Here is an 8,533-nt window from a genome sequence, read left to right as displayed (position 1 = left end):
AGAGAGCGAGGAGGAAGCAGCAAGGTCTTTACAACCAAGCCTTGTAAGTCATATCTCGTCATTTCTGCAATATCCTGTTAGTTACACAGGTCAGCCCTGCTTACTATGGGAGGTGACTAAACGAGGGCATGACTAAATGAGGATCTTTGGGGGCATCTTGGAGGTAGCTAGGAATAATAATAATAACTTCTGTCTTTTGAGCACTTATTCTGTGCCAGGCACTGGGTAAATCAATTTTTGTTTATTATTGTCTTTTTTTTTTCGGCACAACAACCTGGTGAGGTAGGTCCTATTATCAGCCGCATTTTGCCTTGGAGGAAACTGGCTCAGAGAGGTCAAAGCACTTGACTAAAGTCACTCTTCTCAGACAAAGAGTTTGGGGACAAGGATAGGGAAGAGGCTTGTTCTCTAGATAAATGTTGGTATCCCAGAAGTCGAATGCACGTGACAGGAGACCCCTTCTCCGCGGCCCTAGAATGTGGCTGCAGTTCCCACGCTCAGCCTCCTTCCCGACAGGGTCGGGCTGGGATTGATTTTGGCTGCTGTGAAGAAACCACTATAAAGCTGTGTTGATTATACACCTACCCCAACTATTGCAGCGTCCCCAGGGGTGCATCCCTGAATGTGCAGAGCCCAGAACCTTTCACATGTGAGGAGCAGCCTTTGTAAACTTGCGAGGGCCACTTGCCTCTGTGCGGGGTGTGTAGTTTATATGTCACAACACTTTCCCAGCTCAAAGTGTTTGCTCAGGCCATTCCCTCCACTCAGGATGCCCTTCGAACTGCCACCAAACCAGAAAAGAATCCGACTGGAGTCCCAAAGACCTGGTCTAATCCCACCTGTGCCTCTTACTAGCTGGATGGAACCTGGGGCAGGTGGGCCCCAACCTTTGGGCCTCAGTTTCCTCATCTGGTTATGGGGAAGTAGACTGTCTCCCTGGCCAAAGGAAGTCAGTGTGGGGACCAGTCCTGGGGTCCAAGTGAAACCACTCGTTCTCGCCAGCCAGGGGCACTTAGCCCAAGTGCTGCTGAAGCAGGTCAGAAGCGAGCCGAGAGGGACAAGGCCAGCTCTGGGAGAGCCCGGGAATGGCCCGGGTAGCCGGGGCTGGCCTCGGGGCAAAGGACTGTGTTGACAGCCTACGGCGACTGCCAGGTAGGACCTCACTCCCACTTGTTGGTAACACCGAGTGGGTGTTTATCTGATTATAATATTAGGGCACATTTATCATAAAAAATCCGGAGAGTATAGAAACAGAAAAGTGCAAAAAGTTACAGAAATCCTCCATAATCCCACCACCACTGCGAGGTAACTTTACATATAATTTTTTTTAACCCAATCGAGCTTCTATATTATATACTGTTTTGTTCAGTGATAATTTCGGACAGAGTTCCTCAAGTCATTAAAAAATTTCTTCTTCTCTGTGTAGTCGGAAGGCTGTGGAATGTTCCAGAGGGCTGACTTTATGCAGTTGATTGAAATGCCCTCGTCGGGCAGCCCTTTCTCTGTTGGACAGAGCCGGCGCCATCTGCTCTGTGAAGCAGTTGAATTACAGATCTGAGGGTTGAAGAGTGGCCGGCGGTGGTGAAGAGCTCCATGGTTATGCCATTTTTTAAAAAATTTAATTCTATAAGGAACATCTGAACATATCCTCATTGTAAAAAATTAAAACTTTATTGATAACATTGAAGCCTCCTGAACCCCCAAAAGTAACTGTTGTCACCAGTCTGTGTGTATCTTGCAGACTTTTTTCAACGCATTTGAATGTATACATGCAGAAATATATATGTAATATAAAGAATACAATAACACAGAAATGCCTAGAATACATGATTTAGTATACCTCCTCTGCTCTCACTGGCCTCCCCACTGGGGCTCTGGTTCTCCCTCGAACCCGACCCCACTCCCCAGTCCCTCTCTCTTGTGTGTCCAGGTGGTCAGGTTGTAAGATGCCAATGGCATCTGTGGCCGTGGCAGTGAAAGCAGCCCTGTCTGGTACCACGTTATCAGAGGCGAGGACCCCAAGGGCCTCCTCTCAGTGTCCAGCCAGGAGCTGCTCAGAGACGGGTTCCAGAGCTGTGAGCTGCTTCTGCAGGCGTGTGAGCAGCTGAGGCAGGAGGTGAGGCTACCTGGGGACCCTCCGAGCCCACCGCCCTGGGCAGCCACAGCCCTGCCCCCTCCAAGGCTGCCCTCTGGCACTGGGCACTCTGCTGAGCATCACACCCAGAACCCACCTCCCTGAGCTCTTTTGCTCCTCCTAGCACAGAGGCGTGAACGCAGACTCAGAGAGGCCATCACCCCCAGCACACTCCCGCCTTGACTGGCCCAAAAACCCGGCTCAACCCACTGGGCCACGTTGCCCTGTATGGCCTCATTGGATGGAAGGAGTCAGGTATTTCAGCCCCAGTGGACGGAGGAGGAAACTGAGGCACAGTGACTTGCCTTTCCATGGACAGACGTGGGGAGGGTGCCCCTTGAGACGGCCCCTTCTGGCACAAGATGAAACCTCCATGCCAGGCGGAGCTGGGGTAAGCCAGGCTAGTGCCACAAAATATTATACTAAAGAAGCCAGACACAAAAGGTCACATATAGTACTATTCCATTGACATGAAATGTCCAGAAGAAGCAAATTCAGAGAGACAGAAAGCAGATTAGTGGCTACCAGGGCCTGAAGGAAGGAAGAGTGGGGAGTGACAGCTAATGGGTACAGGGTTTCCTTTCAGGGTGATGAAAATCTTCTGGAACCAGATAGTGGTGATGGTTGCACAACTCTGTGAATATAATAAAAGCCACTGAATTGCACACTTTGAAAGGGTGACATTTCTGCTATATAGTTATATCTCTGTTTTAAAAGCCATGCTGTGCAACTTGGAATCTTTATTATGCAAAAAGAAAAGTTGGCGTCTTTCCTGAAGCTGAGCTACTGTCTAAACCACTTGGCAGGGAAACTTCCAGAGTCCTGAGTGGGATTTTTCTGGCCTGGAGTGGGTGGGGTCATCCCCCTGCAACCTGTCAAGAATCTACACTAGTTGCTTCAAGGAGGGTCTGTGACTAGGAACCAATAAACTGGAAAACGGCGGCTGCTTTGGCCTGGGTGGGTTCTGGGTGTGGGGCGCCTCCTGCATTGACACCTTGGATGGCTGGTGGCAGAGACCAGGGCTCGCCCTTGGGGGCCTGGAGGGTGAGGAAGGAGGGGACGCGGGAGCAGTATTTAGACACCTGTAGCTTGTGCATTGACATGAGTTTGGCTGCACAGTTTCTCACAGCACTTGAGGCAAATGATGCCGAGATTTTGAAGAGTTTAATCGCGAGAGGTGAGGCAACCAGGATATGCATGTGTGGGGTGCAGGGGACGTGGAGGTGACAGGGTGGGATCTGAGACCCCAGAAGACCGTGCTGCCTCAGCAGCTCTGGGCCTGTTTCAGCCCCCAAGATGTGCCCCATGGCTTGCAACCTGGTCAAGTCGTGCTAGGTGAGGAGATGTGCGGGAAGGTGGTGATTCTGAGAGGTGAGTGGGCCACCTTGGGTCTCCTCTCCAGCCCAGAGCCTGAGCTGGAGGCTGACCCTCTACAGACCTGACAGCTCCTGCACCCGAGGGCAGCCGGCTCTGGGACCCACCTAGTGTGGAGGACCCCGCTGCTTTGTGGCATCAACTGTTGAGGCCAATGTGCCCACATGCCAAAAGGCAGAGGGGCCAAGGGGGATCTGAGAGACCCCCCAGAGGCAGCACGAGTGAGGGACCCCAATTTGGGGTTGGGAGATGTGGATTTGAAGGTTGGCTTTGCCAGTTGTTAGCCACAAGTGGGCTGAGTAACTTGCCCTGTCTGGGTCTCAGTTTCCTCATCTGTAAAATGGGGAGAATAACATCCAGGTTTTCCAAATTACACAACTGATACAGCTTGGAAATTTGGAAAATATAGAAATGTGTTAAGAAGGAGGAAAAAATCCTGTCACCCAGAGAACTACTGTTAATATTTACTGTCTCTTCAGAGAAATACATTAAAAAATAAATAAAAATGGGTTTATACCATATATATACCCTTTTGTAACCTACCTTATTCACTTATCATGTGATAAATATTTTCCCATTTTGGTAAAGTTCTGAATTTAGGTTGTTTGTAATATTCATAGCATTAGGAAGAAGTCAGTAGTGAAGATCTTATTATTATTATTATTTTAATTAATTAATTAATTTATTTATTTATTTAGAGGAAGATTGGCCCTGAGCTAACTGCTGCCAGTCCTCCTCTTTTTGCTGAGGAAGCCTGGCCCTGAGCTAACATCCATGCCCATCTTCCTCTACTTTATATGTGGGACGCCTGCCAGAGCATGGCTTGCCAAGCGGTGCCATGTCCGCACCAGGATCCAAACTGGCGAACCCCGGGCCGCCAAAGCGGAACATGCACACTTAACCGCTGTACCACCAGGCCGGCCCCATGAAGCTCTTTATAAATAAATCTTTGTATACACCCACAATCTTTTCCATAGGATAAAATTCTAGAAATGGAGGTTTTTTCCTAAAGGAGAAGGCGTGTGTTGCGTCTTCTGATTCCTTTTATAGTGTAAGTGCTCCTCAAGGTCAGAATTTAACTCCACCAGCTGTGGATGAATGTGTCCATTTCCCCACATTCTTGCAACATTGGCCATTAATAATTTAAAAGACTCTTGCCATCTTTTTAATGGAAAATATTTATTATGTTTTACATTGGATTTCTTTTATCACTGGCGAGATTAGAACTTTTTTATGCTAATTGGCTATTTTAATGTTTTGTTTGTTTAGTGCCTCCTGGTATCTCTTGCCCATTTTCTAGAAAAGTGTTTTTCTTTTTGATTTATAAGTGCTCTTTACATATTAAGCACATTGACCTTTTCTGTCATATTTGTGGCAAACATTTTCCTGAGTTGGTAGTTTGCCTGTTATCTTTGCTTTTTGACTTAGTGTTATGTTGTCACATTTGGGGGGCTTTACTTTTGAATTCTCTGTTGCTTTTATGCTTAACATACCCCATCCTAGGGTACACTGGGTGTTCACCTCTACTTTCCCCTACTTTGTTCCTGCAATGCCCTTATTCCTTTGTCTGTGGACCACCCTTGGCTATCTCAGAGCAGCTTGAGGGGGGAAACTGAACACAAACTTGCCCCCCAGTTCTACGGGTGCTGGAGCTCCAGGAGCTGAGGGCAAGAGTTGACTTCAGCGTCCAAGGGAAAGGGAAGCCCAGGTCTGACCCAGCCTGTCCTCACCCCTACCGAGATGGCCAATGTGCTGACACCTGGACGGACGAGGGCAGGGTACTGGGCCTGGAGAGGCAGCCCCGGGGGCAGGTCTGAGCGCAGACACTGGTCGACACAGGAACATACGCTGAGTTCCAGAGCTACACCTAGAGCCTCTTGGCTTCCATCCCTGGGGGCTCCAGGAGGGGGAGCAGCAGGCCACAGGACAGCCCTGGGCTTGCCCCCTCTGTGGAGCCTCCCTGAGCCCCCGTGGAGGCCCCCTCTTGCTTCCACCATGACTGGAAGTAGGAGCTGCCAAAGTTCATCAGCCCTCACCAGCTGTACGTGGAGTTTGGGGGGACCATGACCGACCCCGACGGCAAGCCCAAGTGGCTGACCAAGGTACAGTGTGCCCAGGGGATGGGCGGGGAGGGAGGGGAGACGGCCGTGGTCCAGTGCTCGCTCACCACCCCTCCCCGACAGATCAACTACAGGGGCGAGGTGCCCAGGAGCTACAACCTGCGCAACCAGGTGAGGACGCACACAGTACGAGAACACGGCGACTGTGGGCTGCGACTCCTACCTGCACGTGGAGACCCGGATCCTGTTCCTGGGCTGCATGCTCAGGTAAGGATGATTGCCACTCCACCCGTGGGCACAGCTGGGAGGGGCCTGGAGCCCAGGGAGGTGGTCGTCAGTGGGGCTCGGTCCCCTGCAAGTGGCAGTTCCCCGAAAACCAAGCAGGGAGAGCAGCAGCTAGCGGGGGAGATGACGGAGGTGCTGCCAGCTGGTGCCCACATAGTGCCCAAGGACAGAAGGCTCACCTGCCTCAAGGCTGGTGTCTGTAAGCGCTGGCAGAGAACAGCTCCACCTGGAGCTGGGTGTTGAGGGGCAGCTGCTTTGAACTACATCCAGGTCCCGCCAGGCAGGTGGGGGCCTCAGGCTCCGGTAGGCACAGTGTATGGCTGGCTCTGGGCTCTCAGGTGTGGCTCCGGCACCCTGGTCTGGGTACCTACACAGGAATTTACCATCATGGAGGCCAGGTCCTGGGTGGGGCGTCCTGTCTGAACGTCTGTCCCTCAATGCTGAAGTTCTGATGTTCAACCACACCTACAACCTGGTTCATTCCAAACGCATCAGCCACAGTATGGAGGTGCTGCTCTCAGATCAAAACTTCGTGGAGAAGATGGAGACACTTGAGGCGAGCCTTGTGGCTCCCACACCATCCTCTGATCTCTGGGTCCACAGTGAGTTCACAGCCTTCCCTGGCCAGACCCCCCCCAACCTCCCCAGGGATGAGGATCCTACAACAGCCAGTCCCAGCCCATCAGTCACAGTGGGTCTGCACCTTAGGAACTGCTGGGACAGTGTCCCTGTGGTGGCCGGATGACCACAGCAAAGCAACAGAAACACTCAATCCCCGTTATTACCTCCTGTGACCTCAAGTTCAGCAAAAACTCTAGGCCTTTTTCTATGAACCAATATCAAGTCATGAATTACGGTTCTGAAATATACGGTGTTAATAGAAAATTTGAGGTACAGTAAGACCAACAGATCAGGAAATGATTTCCATTGAAAAGGTCATTTATTGCTCACAGCTCCCAAGAGGAGGGAGCAAGCCATGCTCGGGGGTGGGCCACACAGGGAAGCACCAGGATTGGGCATGAGGTGGGGGGAGAGGGAGGAATTGCGGGCAGGAGACTTTATTATGGTTTCCACAGGAAGGAGTGGGTGAGGCAGGGTAAGCAGCTTTAGGATGGGCTGGTTTGAATAATTTCTGGGGCATTTGGGTTGCCCCGTGGTCTGGTACCCGGCCCTGAGGGGAATGGGGTGGGGGGATAGTGGCCCTGAGTGTGAGAGCCTGATCCTGGAGGTGGTTGGAATGTGAGATCTGAACTGGTTGCTTTGAATGTGAAAAGCACACTCCTGGGTGAGTTGTTTTCCATCTCTAGGAACTGGCTATCCCCTGGAGAGGCAGTCCCTCCAGGGTCAGAAGGCCCCACGCTCGAAGTGTCAGAATACAGAAAACAGAAGTCAGGGCTCATAGAGAGGCCCAGGAAGCCGGTGTGCAATTGCTGCTCTGAACAAAAATTCAAGCTCGCGTCTAGAAGAGCATTTGACTCTTGATTCTGTCTTCTACACACACACTTTCCTTCCCAGTGTTAGGACATCTGAGAATTTGTTCCCTGTCTGGGTCTCCAGCCAAGCTCCCGATTAAGATTTCAGACACAGCCTTTCACTGCGCTGGCCTCAGGCCCCGCAGCCCCACTAGGATGACATGGGCCTCTGGTCAGCCCGCTGGGTCTGGCTGTGCTGTCAGCAGAGATTGTGCCTGAGCACCTCCCCATTTGCACACATTGCCCCAGCTTGCTGTCAATGCAGTAGCCCCACCTGACACTGACACTTTTGCCCTCATTGGCCACTTTGCATTCAGCATGTCTTGATCTTGGTGAGCCCACACTGGCTCCCAGGACTCACTGCCTTCATTTTTAAGGGCTCGCCATTCAACCCTACTCAATAATCTACTCCAGAATTTTGATAGCAAGTTTATTCAACTCATTCCGAAATCCATCAGCTGGTTCCTCTCATTCTCCATGATTCTGCCATGTTCTCCTGCCCAGATGGCACCAAGGAGATGACGGAGGTAGCTGGAGAAATGCCACATGAGCTGTAGCCCAGTGGGGCAGGGGAGGGCACCAGGGAGCCAAGGTGAGGACAGAGGGGTCTCCCTGGCTCTGGTCCCTTGGTCCCATGAGCTGCTCCATCCCACTCACCACCCATCCACTTCCAACATCGCCTTCGCCACAGTCTACCTGGCAACAGGCTAAAGGCCAGAGCCACCGGCCAGCTAATGGCAGTGTCCACAGCTGGCTCCACCTGCCTCCTCTCCCCCTCCTACTGCTCAGAGCATCCACCCCAGGCTCACCCTGCCCTGCCCCAACCCTCTGTCTTTGCTCAAGTTGTCCCCCTCCTAGAAGGCCTGCCTTTCTCCTCTCTGTCCAGATTTTCCCTGCAGCAGGCAGGCTGAACCAGAGTTAGGGCATGCGCTTGGCGTGTAATTTATACCCGTGAGATTCTCCCTTTTTATTGTACAATTCTGGGAGCTCTCACAAACGTTCCTGTAGCCACCACCACAATCAGGGCACAGAGCACCTCCATCACTGCCCAAATTCCCTCCTGCTGCCCCTTTGTCGTCAAGCCCTCCCCCACCCCTAGCCCTGACACCTGCTGATCCGTTCTCCATCCCTACAGTTTTGACTCTTCCAGAATGCTCCATAAATGGAATCAGACAGGATGTAGCCTTTTGAGTCTGGCTTTCTCCACA

General features: G+C 51.6%; 1 pseudogene; it reads left to right on the top strand.

The window, feature by feature from the left end:
• The first annotated feature begins 1,085 nt into the window (after positions 1-1,085).
• On the top strand, positions 1,086-7,882 carry LOC124227155 (putative SEC14-like protein 6; annotated as a pseudogene).
• The last annotated feature ends 651 nt before the right edge of the window (positions 7,883-8,533 follow it).

Source organism: Equus quagga, chromosome 15 (assembly GCF_021613505.1).
Source record: "Equus quagga isolate Etosha38 chromosome 15, UCLA_HA_Equagga_1.0, whole genome shotgun sequence".
NCBI classification, from domain to species: domain Eukaryota; kingdom Metazoa; phylum Chordata; class Mammalia; order Perissodactyla; family Equidae; genus Equus; species Equus quagga.
This window is presented reverse-complemented; position numbering and strand designations above follow the sequence as displayed.